This window comes from Quercus lobata, chromosome 5, assembly GCF_001633185.2.
Source record: "Quercus lobata isolate SW786 chromosome 5, ValleyOak3.0 Primary Assembly, whole genome shotgun sequence".
NCBI lineage: Eukaryota > Viridiplantae > Streptophyta > Magnoliopsida > Fagales > Fagaceae > Quercus > Quercus lobata.
In genome coordinates, this window is record NC_044908.1 from 77,774,594 (window position 1) to 77,789,718 (window position 15,125).

At 35.4% G+C, this 15,125-nt stretch overlaps 1 pseudogene; it reads left to right on the top strand.

Moving 5' to 3' along the window:
- Positions 1-234: 234 nt before the first annotated feature.
- LOC115991190 lies at positions 235-13,778 on the top strand (annotated as a pseudogene).
- The last annotated feature ends 1,347 nt before the right edge of the window (positions 13,779-15,125 follow it).

A 15,125-nucleotide genomic window follows, 5' to 3' on the forward strand; every position in this document is an offset into this window, starting at 1 on the left:
TCATTGAACTGAAAAGGATCCACCATCAGTTTCACAAAGAAAATCCAACATCAACCTTCCAAAACTCCCAACAATGACGGAGTAGGGGCATCAAATCGACGTTAAGCCTTGACAGAAGTTACGAGGGGAATCGGATCGGCTTTGATAAGGAGTAAGGAGGTTGAGGGAGAGGTGTTGTGGGCTCAGTTTCAGTGAGGACAAGGGAGGAAGAAACCAGCGGTGAGTGGAGTAGAAATGGAGAAGAAATGTGATGGTAAAGTGAGGTTTCAACTGGTTAGTGGAGTTAATAGGGTCGAGTAGGGGGTCAGGTGCACAGGTGAGATTAGAGTGTGTGGGTCCCTTTTTTTTTTAGCTTTTTTAGTTGAATGATGGGTGCCAAACAGGTTGAGTAAAATATTTTCTCATTATTGGGTGATAGAAAATGAGTTATAAAGTGATGAGTGATGGATGATGAAAACTGAGTGATGAGTGAAGAGTGACCATTTTTTTTTAATCAAACAGCCCCTAGCTCTTGTATAATGTTAGTTTACAAATTGAGATCATGCAATAACTTTTAATGGTTGAGATTGAGAATTTTAAAGAAAAAAAGTTAAATCTTAACCTTTGAATAATTTTTTTTTTTAATAAAAGTTCAAAGGTAAAAAATTAAAAAATTGTTAGGTTTTATTTATGTTGGCAATTCAAGAGCAAAATATATGTTTAAAGTGTCTTAGAAGTTTATTTTTGAAGACAAGATTGTTGCAAAGTTCTGCAATTTAGAGTATGAATCTGGAAATTTTGACCAATCAAAACTTAAGTTCAACTGATCGAAAGTCACATATTGGATCAATTTGCATATTTCAAGCCCAAGCCCATTGTCCAAGATACTAGGGTTTCAAGCTACAAGTGTGATTTTGAAGTCGTAGATTGGAGGCCTACATTGAAGCAAACCTTCAAGGGTAGTCTTGAAGTCATGGATTGGAAGTTCACGTTGTAGTAGACTACTATCAGAGATGTCTGTGGGATTTATAACTCAGTTCAGTAACTATTGTTAGATTTACAACAAATAGGGTTAATCTAACTGTAAATCTCTATCTTATAGTGAATCTGTTCACCTCAGTATTGATAAGATCAAGTCCCCCCAGGTTTTTTCCTATGAAACAATTTTTTTCATTGGTTTCCAAAGTCATAATATTCTGTCTTATTTAAATCTGTACTTGCATGATATTGATGATTATATGTTTAACCTAAGGCTTCCATAATTAACCTAATTATCATATTGCCCTTAAAACTAGTTAAATATGGTGTTTTGAGAGGGTTTTAAACCCAACAATAGTAATGAAATAAAAACATTTGTGAGTGAAACAGGAGTAATTGCACATTATCTGATCTTAATCTGTTGGTATATATACACATGTACATCATGTGTTAGATATTAATATTCTTAAAAGAGGTTGTATGAAAGTGTGAATATATATCAAATGTACGAAGTGTGTATGTCATAGAATATGAAACAATAATTTCCAAATCTTGCTATAACTTATTTTCTTCCATACGAGGCCACAAAAATACGAAGGTATTTCTTGGGGGAAATAAGAAATGCTGTCATTGGCTTCATTTTAACAACTTCCTATAAATAGGGTCTCTCAGTTCGTCATATCAAGAATCAATTACTCTCTCTCTCTCTCTCTCTCACAGCACAAAACTAATTGGGATACTCATATCACAATTTCCATGGCCTTCCCTTGTGCGTTCTCTTCTTTCTCCAAACCTCCAAATGGTTCCAAAAATACCCAAAAGACTGAAAAGAAAACTAACCTCTTTATTACACCTGTATGCAAAAGGCAAAAGGAATCAGTATTGCCCAAGATCAAGTCATCAGTTATTTTCCTTCGGAAGACTACAATTTTGTTCCTGAATATCACAGTTCCACTGTTAAGTTTTGCATTACCATTTTTACCGTTTATTTTTCTTGCTTTTCCAGACCTAACTTTTCATAATTTAAGAGGGCTATATTGTTTTTTACAGGATGATTTTTATGTTGAATACGTGCAAAAATTAAAGAAATCCAAGAATGTACTTAGCAATTTAGTTGAAGATCCTTTGGAAGGTTGGAACATGGTCAATGCTATCCTGCGCTTTGGCATTGAGTACCACTTCCAAGAGGAGATTGAAACAATCCTAAAAAGGCAGTATGTTATTTTTAATGCTCATGAAGGTTATGATCATGCTCTTCATGAGGTTGCACTGCGTTTTCGATTATTGAGACAAGAAGGCTATCATGTTTCTGCAGGTGAGTCTGTATTAATCTTCGAGGATGGGGTGGGAAATAGGTTTAGATTTTTTTTTTTTTTTTTTTTTTTTTAATGATAAAATAGGGTTTGATTCTAAAAGTTGAACAAAAACATCCCTACCAAAAAACTAATAAGAAAATGAAATTTATTTCTTTGTTGAGTTCAGTTGTGAAGCCAGAAATTTGTCTTTAGCAGAGAGGGGCAATTATAAAATGAGACCATAAATTTTTTGTTTGTATATACTATATCTATATTATATATAATGAAATGTGTTATACCCACAACATTTTTAAAACACATCTTAAGTAACAGTATTGTGAAAATATTGTGAAAATAACATTTTTCTAAATACAATAGTCTAAATTAGAATTATAAATAAAATACTACATTGAAAGTATAAAAAAATATATAATCAAATAAGTGAATAACCATTCATAAATTTTTGTCAAATTAATAATAATATCATATGTTTATAAGCTATATAATAATAATATAGTATATTTGTCATTCAACAAAATAGTATAGTTATCATTTTAATTTTAATAAAAATAAAGGATACAAGAACTAGAGAAGGAAAGTCACATACCTGGGACTTGGGAGGAAATGAGATCAGTTTTTCTGTTGAAGTGTATGGTTTAAATACACATGTTTAGAGAAAACAGTAAAATATTTTTGGACTTAAAATCTGTAAAGTACTAAAGCCTTTAGAAAACAATATTCAGACAAAAGATGAAAATTTTTAGCAAACACAGAACTGAGACAATAAATAATCAAGCTTGTGATGGTTCTATGAATTCATAAAACTTTGGAGGGACCATGGCCCCCCTCCACCCCAATGTGGCTCCACCACTGGTTGAGCTCTAATTCAAATGACACCTTATCCTCCCATGGTACTACAACATAGAGTACGCAAGGTCATAGATTCAAGACTCACTGAATACATATAACTTACCAATTGAGAAGAAAATATGCCTAGAAAGTCAATAATTAACTTGCAGCTAATTTTTTATGATACAGACGTGCTTAACAAATTCAAGAACAAGGAGGGTGTTAAGAAGATCAACCAAAAGAATAAACCTGAAGCAGTGATGAATAAAGGAAGACTGACTCGTGTAAGAAAGACTAAAGAACAAAAGAAGAAAAGGGGATTAAACGACAGTAGCATTAGTATATTACTGAGAAAGCTACTTGTAGCACTAAAAGGAGTAAGTTAAGCACGAGAGATGCACATGGGAGTATCTGTGGAGCTGTTAGTGGACAGATGGCTAAAGGTTATTGGAGGAGTATAATTTGGGAAGTTGTTATAGGTAGTTAGAGGAGGTTGTTAGATTTCCCGCTCTTTTCATCTTCTGGTACAGTAGTGATTTGTAGTATAAATGTAAAGGTATACATTGTAATTCATTTCAATCTTTGTAATCACAATTCAGAGCAATAAAATCTCTCTCTCATTCAGAAAATTTTCTCTCTTCGTTGTTGAAGATTCTCATAGTTTCTTTGATATTTTGCTTGATTGTGATACTCTGTTTTTCATTTCTGATCTTTAACAGAGGGAAAGTTTAATTTGGAGTTAGGTGAGGACATAAGGGGATTGATGGAGTTATATGAAGCTTCGGAGGTAAATGTAGAGGAGGAAGACATACTCGATGAAGCTAAAGTCTTTGGTTGCCATCTCCTCGAAGCAGAAGTTAAAAATCTTGATCACCAACGAGCTAGACTTATCTTAAACAGAATGGAACATCCCTATCATAAGAGCTTGCCAAGGTTCTTGGCAATGGGCTTCCAAGAGAATTTAGAAGGGACAAAGGATTGGATAAAACATTTACAAGAATTAGCAAAAATGGACTTGAAAATAGTTCAGTCAATACACCAACAAGAACTCCTTCAAATTTTAAGGTGAGTTTAATGAGACTAGGGCATAAATTTTTTTTTTTTTTTCTATCAATTATTTTCTATTAATTATGATAAATTATCACAACTCCAGAAAGCTTAAACTGTTAACTCTTTAAATGAAAGTTGTGGCTAATAGAGACAAGTTTTTAACTCAAATCAATTGTTTTGATACTATGATAAATGATCACTTTTTTTCAAAAATTTAGATGGTTAAGAAATAGTGAATCTAATCATTTAATTATTATTTTGACAAGTTTAATCCTATGTAAATATCTTTTAGATGGTGGAAAGGCCTAGGTCTAGCTAAGGAGTTGAAGTTTGTAAGAAACCAACCACTCAAATGGTACATGTGGACAGTGGCTTGCCTCACAGATCCAAGCTTGAAATATCAAAGGGTTGAACTCACAAAACCTGTTGCTCTAGTTTATGTGATAGACGACATGTTCGATGTTTATGGAAAACTAGATGAACTCACTCTCTTCACAGAGACTGTAAAACGGTAGGTATGTCTGTTATAGAACAGTATAACTTGCTTTTACCATTACAACATGCTTAATTATTAAAACTTCTCTCTTTGCCCGTAGTTGGGAATTAGCAGATACTGAGCAATTACCAGACTCCTTGAAGACATGTTTCGTGGTTCTTTATGACATTACTAATGAAATCAGCGACAAGGTCTACAAAAGGAATGGATGGAACCCTATAGACTCCCTTAAAAAAGCGGTATATATATTGACAAAATAACCTTCAATATCTATTTAATTTTTAGCTCAAAAGATATGATCGTTCCATAACTTTAACTCATAAATGATTTTAATTCCTAAAACTTAAAGTGATCACTTTTAGTCTTTAATGATGTGACGAGATTGTTAAGTGTTTGGTTAATCAGAAAATTGAGAGTGAAAACAGGGAAAGAAAGAATGAAAGAAACAGAATTGGAAATGACAAGTTATTTCGAGGGTAACTACCTCCTAACAAAAATAGAGGGAGAGCAAGATTGAAAGGGAGTGCAAAGGAGTTTGTTAATTCTCTTCATACCCTTACACATCTCATTCCACATCTTTATACCCTTCACAAGTCTCCCGCCAAAACCAACAAACTAACTAACTAGTAACAACCCAACAACTACCAACTAACAAAATTGGCATAACCACTCATTTAGCACAGCTCACTAGTACAACTCACTGAACACATCCAATCACACATCCTTACAATGCTAATCAATTCTAAATGCCCTTCATTTAACTAGTGTAACATACTTCCCCCCGTTAAAACATCTTGCCCACAAGATGGGGAAACTATTGTTGAAGAGAAAAAAGATCTTCCCAAGTGGCATCTTCAACTGAACCACCCTATCACTGGATCAATAGCTGAGTAATGGTCCTTTGCTGGAGTTGAAGAGATCTAGACTGAAGCACAGCAACAGGCTCAGGTGTGAGGATGCCTTGAGAGTTGACAAAAGGCAACTGAGAAATGGATATGTTATGAGTACCCAATTTAGCTTTCAAGTAGGATACATGGAACACAGGATGGATAGCTGACTTAGTGGGAAGGTCCAACCTGTAAGCAACCTCACCAATCCTCTCCAAAACCTTATAAGGACCAAAAAAACTGGGAGACAACTTATTGAACACCCTAACAACAAGAGACTACTGCTTGTAAGGCTGCAATCTAAGGTAAACCCAATCCCCAACTTGAAACACCCTCCCAGTCCTGTGAAGATCACTTTGCTGCTTCATCCTAGCTTGAGCATCCACCAAATTTTGTTTCAACAAGGTAAGGATCTGCTACCTAGACTGCAAAATGGAATCCACTGCTGCAACTTGAGTAGTGCCAGGAACATAATCCATGAGTCTTGGAGGACTATAAACATACAAAGCCTCATAAGGGGTCATCTTGGTAGCTGTATGGTAATTAGTGTTAAACCAAAACTCAACTAAGTACAACCACTCAACCCATTTAGTAGGTCTGTCAGTAGAAAATGATCTTGTAAAGTTGTGATTTACAAATATGTATTTTGTTAGCTTTTATTTTGTGCCTAATTTGATTGTAATTTTATTCAATCTTATGTACCCTGTATTTATTGTGGGATGTGATTGTAAGGGTTATGTGTTAGAGAGAGAGTGTGTGAAGACTCAAGCAAGTGAAGCCAGAAGAATTCTCGCAGGTGTCTCGCGACTAAGCTTCCCACGAAGTGAAGCATGTGCCTTGTACATGATTGGAATGCAAAGAGTCTGTACAAATGGAGACAGTTGTGTCTCGCGAGTATCTCACAAGTAAGGCCTTCCCACGAGACACCCGCAAGACATTTTGTTCTGCTAATCTGTACTGCCTGATACACACTTTCTATACCCTTATTATATATACCCATATTACCCACAAATGTGACAGAGAGCTTCTAAGAGAAAACCCTAGCTAAAACACTTAAGAGTTAGAAATTGTTATACCAACAATTCTCTACACCTTTGTTTATGGGATTTCCTCATCTCCTATCTCTCCATTTCCATACCATTAAGAGGTCAATAGCCCAAACACTTACCACACCTTTTGAGAGTGTCTAGTGAGGTTTTGGTGCTACTGGGAAACATTGGAAGAAGTCAAGGATGGCAGATGCAACATGGAGCTTGTTGCGGAATCCAAAGAGTTAGACAAGACACGGTTTTGAGAAGCCTTGTTGGAGTAAGAGCTTGGAGGGCTTAGGTATAGAGGGTAGATTAGGTTTGGAGGATCTCTTGCTTACCCATGTATCCCAACTGATTATCTAGTGGATCGATTACCACTTGGAGGGTGGCAGAGAGGTTTTTCGCTGAGTTCTTCGGTTTCCTCTTCGATAACACGTCTCGATGTTATCATTGTTTGCATCTCTCTTCCCTACTCTTATTCATTTCATTTTACTGTTGTGTTGCTTTAAATATGAATTAGAGTAGCTCTCTTGCTTGTTTGCTTGCGTTTACACTATTCTGCACTTAGTATTAAGTTAGTGTAAAGTCAATCAAGCCGTAATTTGAATTGGGGGTCTAAACAAGCTCTTGTGTTTTCACACATTTCGAGATTTTAGATCTCAAATAATGCTCCAAGTTCTTATTGACCACTTCAGTCTGCCCATCTATTTGAGGATGGTAGGTAGAAGACATGGCAAGCTGGACTCCTTGAAGTTTAAACAACTCAGCCCAAAATTTGGCAGTAAACACAAGATCTCTATCAGACACAATTGAGGTTGGCATGCCATGTAACTTCAGGACATTCTGGGCAAATAAAGTAGCTACCTTAGCAGCTGAATAAGGATGAGACAAACCAATAAAATGAACCTACTTGGTCAATCTATCCACCACAACCAATGACAACATCTAATCTTTGAGATCTAGGTAAGCCCCCCACAAAATCCATACTCACTGTAGTTCAAGGTTTATCAAGAATGGGCAAAGGTTGGAGCAACCCAGTTGGATGGCAAGTCTCTTGCTTCATCTGCTAACACACCCTACACTCCCTTATATGTTTCTTCAAATCTGCCCTTATTTCAATCCAGTAAAAATCTTGTTTCAGTCTATGCTATGACTTCAATAATCCTGAATGGCCACCCAATGGACTATCATGAACCAACTGTAGAACCTTAGGCTTCAATCCATAAGATGAACTTAGATACACCCTGCCTTTAAACAAGTTCAGACCATCATGCAGAGAAAAAAACTTAGGCTTAATAGAATTAGCCTGCAACTTCTGAAGCAAGGACAGCATGGATGGATCAGATTGATAACTTGCCTTAAGCTCATCAATCCAAGAAAGGCAAGAGAAGGAAATCAAGCACAAAGAAGAAGAAAAATCTGCATTGGCATCAAACTGAGCCACAGTAACCGAATCAGATCTCTTAGATAGAGCATCAGCCACTTTATTCTCATTTCCTTTCTTGTATTCCACCACAAACAAATACCCCAACAGTTTAGTTAACCACTTTTGTTGAGCAGGTGTAGCAATCCGTTGCTCAAGAATGTACTTCAAACTTTGCTGATCAGTTTTGATGATGAAAGATCTTCCTAACAAATAAGGTCTCCACTTGTGGACAGCAGTAACCAAAGCAAGCAACTCCTTTTCATAAGTGTACAAATGTAAGGCCTTTCCTTTAAGCACTTGGCTATGAAAGGCAATAGGCCTCTGATTTTGCATTAAGACAGCTCCTAAACCCACCCCAGAGGCATCAAATTCTATAGTAAATGGAAGAGAGAAGTCAGGCAAGGCCAAAACTGGAGGGCTGACTCACTGCAATCTTAAGCTGTTAGAAGGCAACCTCAGCCTGAGGAGTCCACACAAAGGAATTCTTCTTCAAGAGAGCAGTGAGAGGGGCAGCAATCTGTCCATAGTGCCTTATAAACTTTCTATAATAGCCTGTTAAGTCCAGAAAACCTTTTAAAGCTTTAACAGAAGTAGGAATAGGCCAAGACACCATGGCAGCAATTTTTCTAGGATCAGTACTCACACCCTTCCCAGAAATGATGTGACCAAGATACTCTACCTCTAGACATCCAAAAACACACTTACTTCTCTTAGCAAACAGCTGATGCTTCAACAGCAACTCCAAGACAATTCTGAGATGCTGAAGATGTGACTCCAAAGATGGACTAAAAATAAGAATATCATCAAAGAAAACCAACACAAATTTCCTCAAATAAGGCCTAAAGACATCATTCATTAAAGATTGAAATGTGGAGGGAGCATTGGTCAATCCAAAGGGCATAACCAAGAACTCATAATGTCCATCATGAGTCCTAAAAGAAGTTTTATGAATATCCTCCTCCTTCATCTTGATTTGGTGATAACCAGACCTTAAATCCAACTTAGAAAATAGTATGGAACCAGCAAGCTCATCAAGCAATTCATCCACAACTGGAATGGGAAACTTGTCCTTGATAGTAGCTTGATTCAAAGCTCTATAATCCACACACATTCTCCAAGATCCATATGCCTTCCTCACCAACAGAACTGGGGAAGAAAATGGACTCTGACTTGGTCTAATTGAACCCACTTCTAACAATTCAGCAACAATCTTCTCAATCTCAGCTTTTTGAAAATGGGAATATCTATAAGGTCTTTAACAAATGGGGTAGGTACCATCCTTCAAGAGAATCTGATGCTCCTATCCTCTACAAGGAGGCAAACCAGATGGAGTAGCAAATACTGAAGCAAACTCAGATAAAAGCTGCTCAATAGCAAGGTCACAAGGTTGGTCAGATGAAGCAGCAAACCCCAAGGACACAATCTGCAATAGGATGCCTTTCCTCATAGCTTTTTTAAAGAATTGGGTACCCTCTTGTAGAGAGTGATCAGTAGGATGTAAACCTTCTAAAGTAACTGTGGTACCCATGTGTTGGAACTTCATAAACATGGCCCTAAAATCCCATTGTACCATACCCAAAGTTCTAAGCCACTGAGTGCCTAAAACCAATTCATAATCACCTAAAGGCAAAACATTTAGATCTACTGCAAAAGTATGCCCTTGCAATAAAACTTTAATATTAGCACGCACACCATTAGTCTGAATGGTAGCACCATTAGCAACCTTCACCTCAAATGTTAAAGTAGGATCTAATGAGAGTTGTAAAGTAGCTAAAATGACAGTATCCAAGAAATTGTGTGCGTTGCCTGTATCAATTAAGATGGTAATCAATTGACCATTAATCCTACCCTTAACTCTCATGGTACCAAGTGAAGGGCTACCCAACAAAGCATATAAAGTAATCTCAGCTACACCTTTCTCCACATCAGATTTATTATCTTTAGAATTAACACCATCCAATGGTAATAAGGTAGCGTCAGATTCCTTAAATTCTACTAACTGAACACTAGAATTGGACTCTTGGAAAGGAAACAAACCTTCTAACAAAAAGAGTTTGGCTGACTTACACTGGTATCCAGGTTGGAATTTCTCATCACAGTTGAAGCAAAGCCCCTTTTTCCTTCGTTCCTCCATCTGAGCAAGTGATAACTTTCGTAAAGGAAGCCTATATCTAGAATCCACCTTCACCTCAAGCTTGGGACCCAAAATGGAAGGCATAGTGTAATCAACAATTGTAGACCTCTAACTTCTGTGGCTGGGGCAGAGACATAGCGTGCGAAGCTGGAGTGCTCGGAGTCTGAGATGAAGACTTCAAGGATGCAACTTGCTGTTTCTATTCTTCTGCTTCAATGAGTTTATGCAAGGCTAAACTAATGGCATTCAATTGCTGAGTGTTGGCATTCAATTGTTGAGTGTTTGCATTCAGTTGCTGATTGATCTCTTGTAATGAATGAGCATGTTGGTCTGTGGTGGTTTTGAGTAGAGACAAAGATTCATTGATATAGGAAGAAGATCTAGTCTCAGTCATGGCTATAGGAATGTAGGCTCTGATACCAATTGTTAAGTGTTTGGTTAACCAGAAAATTGAAAGTGAAAACAGGGAAAGAAAGAAAGAAAGAAACAGAATTGGAAATGACAAGTTACTTCAAGGGTAACTACCTCCTAACAGAAATAGAGGGAGAGCAAGACTGAAAGGGAGAGGAAAGGAGTTTATTAATTCTCTTCATACCCTTACACATCTCATTCCACATCTTTATACCCACAAGTCTCCCGCCAAAACCAAAAAACTAACTAACTAGTAACAACCCAACAGCTACGAACTAACAAAACTGGCATAACCACTCATTTAGCACAGCTCACTAGTACAGCTCACTTAACACATCCAATCACACATCCTTACAATGCTAATCAATTCTAAATGCCCTTCATTTAACTAGTGTCTTAACAGGGATTAAAATTAACACAAGATTAAAATTAACACATTATTAGTCTGTTAAATATATATTAGAAATTAAAAGTCATCACTTTAACTTTGTTTAAGGCTAAAAATATAACTTTAAATTTTTGGAACCAATATTCTTCATGGATTAAAACTTAAAAACTATCATAATAGTTTTTGGCTTCTATTTTGGTCAATAGTCAAGTTTTGAGGTGATTACTCATGTTATACCACTGAAATCTTGATTGTTACAGTGGGCAAGATTGTGTAATGCCTTCCTATTAGAAGCACAAAGGTTTGCTTCTGGGAACTTGCCAAAAGCAAAGGAGTACATGAAGAATGCACATGTGAGTACAGGATTGCATGTGGTGCTAGTTCACATGTTCTTTCTTATGGGTGAGGGAATTAGCAAGGAGACAGTTGATATTCTGGACAACAATCCAAGCATTATATCATCCACAGCCACAATTCTTCGGCTTTAGGATGATCTTGGAAGTACCCAGGTAAGATTCCACTGTTAATAGGGAGGTAATCCCACCTAAAGCATTGCACTTTATGTAATAGCTATCAAGAGTAGAAAAAAAGAAAAGAAAAACAACTTTAACCCTTAGCCTTTGAATAAAAAAAAAAAAAAGTTAAAATATTTGTGTGTGGAGGAGGGGTGAATTGCTAGAGTGGCCAATCCAATACAATCCCACTATTTGTCCTGCTCAGAAACAAGAAAAAAAAGGGTACACAATAATGGTCTATGGTCTTTGATTATTCCTTTTTATTATTTTTTTGGGCTTGGTTAATATGTGTTCTTAAGGCATGCATTAATCTTTCATTTTAAGAAACTTTTTATAAAAAAATTGAAAAAATTGTATAAAAAATTTGTTATTTTTCTCATTTTTTCATAAAAAGCTTCCAAAAATGGTTTACATTAGTATACATAAAACCCTTTTTTTTATGGGCATATTATTATTATTATTATTATTATTATTATTATTATTATTATTATTATTGATGAATAAAAAAGGGTAAAGGGAGCGATCTGAGTTAGCGTATTCCATCTGGGTGTAACTATAGTGACACTCTACCTGTTGGACCCAAGCCAGTGAGAGCAAGAGATCTAAATAAGGCATAGCTATACACCCAACCTTATCAAAAATGCTAGTAAGCACAGGCTGAGAACATAAAGTTATTATTATTGTTGCTATTATTACTCACTGGTTCTTTTCAAAAAATACAAAATATATTACTCAATAATGGCATGTGGTCCTTAATTATTCCTCTTTATTTTTTTACAAGTCACCATTCATGTACTATGAAAAGAGAAATGACATTTTTACCAAAAAAAAAAAAAAAAGAAAGAAAAGAAAAAGAAAAGGGAAATGACATTCCTGTCTCCACCTTTGTTTTATTAACCGTAACTAATACATGTAAGTAGAGGTGTATATGGAAGATTTTTCAACCAAACCCACTATAATTGTTTAAAAAAAAAAATCCAACCCATCATTGGGTCCAACCCAACTCATGCGGATTGAGTTGGACTTTTTTTAATTACTATATTGGGCATTAGAACAACGCCACTATAAATAATAGCAAATTTATAACTAAATAATCCTAAATATAACATCAAACCAATGCAAACTATATTAAGAGAACTTAAATTTTAGATTTTTATTTAGGGCTCAAAATAGGACTAGGAGTGACGGTAGAGAGAGAGAGTAACATGAGATAAGAAGGAGATAGATATGAGGAGAACTTAGTGTTTGAGTTTTATTCATGAAGATGGACAAAAAAGTAAATAACAAATTGTATAATATATTTTTCTTAAATTTAAATATAGATAGTTCGGATCGAATTAAGCAGATTTATGAATCTTATGACCCAAGCCCAACCCTACCTGTTAAAAAAAATTCATAACCCAACCCACCCATCAACTCCTAAAAACTAACCCAACCCAACGGATTAAGTTGGATTGGGTCAGTTTTGACGGATTGGCTGCACACCCCTATGTGTAAAAATTAGATTTTTCTTTACAAATTAGGAAAGTAACGAAATGATATTACAAGGAGTGTACAAATTTTCCTATATATAAACATTATAGAAAAATGTGTCACAATTTTTTTTTTTTTAAATAGAGGAAATTAAGACATTTATTTATTAAGTGTTGATTTGATATTAATCACGTGCAATAATTGTCAAGTTAGTTTGTAAACATTTTGTACTAAAAATGATATTATCTTTAGTATATTGTTTTTGCCAAAAGTCGTATAATTCAACTAATATATTCTTATGTTTCCAACAAAGACATCAAAGTTTAAAAATATCTTCAGCATTGTTTGGAAAGTAATGTTAAGTTGAGGACATTACTTTTTTTGCTATCATTTTCTGAGTTTGCTAAGATAACAAGTTGTTAATAATTAAAAAGAAACATCACTTTGAGATAGACCCACCTCTAACACAATTTCTATAATGCACTAATCAAATTGTACTTATTGTTTGGCTAAATGACATGTTTGCAATTTCTATAATCATTAACAAAGGCTAGGATTATCTGCCGGATGAGGATCAAAATGGACAAGACGGATCCTATATTGAGTGCTACAGGAAAGAACATCAAGGTTCTTCAGTTGAAAATGCACAAAGGCATGTTAACAAAATGATTTCAAACGCATGGAAGTGTCTTAACAAGGATTGCCTTAAACCAAATCCATTTCCACCATCTTTTATAAAGGCTTCCCTTAATGCAGCAAGGATGGTTCCTTTGATGTACAGTTATGACGACAAACTTTGCCTTCCAAGTCTAGAGGAGCACGTGAAGTCATTGATCTTTGAAAGTACTCCCTCTAAGAAATTGTAAATCTATATATTACTAAAAGATGAAGCATAGCATTTAATGTTGCTACGCTCACATTGAGCCACATCAACAGCCATGTCATTTTTATCCTATTTTCTGAATTTTGAATTCAATTTTAAAATAATTTTACTAATTTTAAAATGCTAATAAAACTAGAATTATTTTCAGCCCTATCTTTCCTTTAAAATCCACTTCTTATACATTTAAATCCACTATAAAGCCCAAGCCCATACCCAAAGCCTTTTCACCTAACTCCCTTTGTCAAACCTGATTGCTATTCACGGTTACAACTTATTCTATTCCCTTCTGTTACACAAATTCAAATTCCAGTCTACCACGTTTTGTTTCATCGTTTTAGGTTTAGTTTCTTCCCCTTCCCCACCTTTTGATTCTCATGGTTTCAGCTTTTGTTCTATCGTTTCACTCATCTTCTTGCTCTATGGTTTCAATTATAGTTTCAGCTTCTATTTTGGCTTCTAATGGTAGCCACTTTTTCTTCCTTCCTCTCCTCACATCTATATAAATACTGATGTAAGCTAGGTGGTTCAATTGAGGTATCCCTACATCTTTGTGCTCTATTCTTTTGCTTGATGTTTTTTTTGCCCCTTTCTATGTTTGTTTTTGCCTATTTCTTGCTGTGGTGTGGATGGTTGTTACGTTACATTTACTTTCTAAATCATTTTTGTTAGGGTGTTGAATTTGTTACTGCTGGGTTATTTAATTGGAGCACTGCTTCTTTTGGGTATGTTCATTCGGAGTTCTTTTGGGAATTTTCTAGGTTGGGAAAACCTAGAAATAGTGTGACAATCATGTAGCTATATTGAATCTATATATTAAATCTGTCACCTTTTAGTTAATGAGACAAAACCTCATCAAATGGTTGTCCTATGTATGTGTCAAATGGGGGAGTTTTTGTGCAATGGCTCTACTGATAAGAGTATTGATATATGGAAAAGAGATTGGGAGCTTGTAGTGTTGACACTGTGGGTCCAATGAAAGAATTGGGAAGAGAGTTCAAGGAATCTTGAATTTTTTGTACAGCTAAGATCATCTCTCCAATTAATAAATCTATCTTGGATGATTTGGTGAGTTTTCATTGTAATGACCAATTCTTTTAGGACCTCTGAAGAATTGGTGCTCAATACCATGCATACATCACTGAGATGTTTCTTTAGATAGTTTGGTACCTGTGGCTAAGCAAAAATATTGGAATTAATTTTACAAGAAATTTAAGTAAACAAAGTATGATACATAAAACCAAATTAAAGTGTTTTACCTGAATTTCTGAGTTTATGCAACTGTTGAGAGCCTCAATGTAATAAGCACACTTACGCATTGATGTGCCAATCT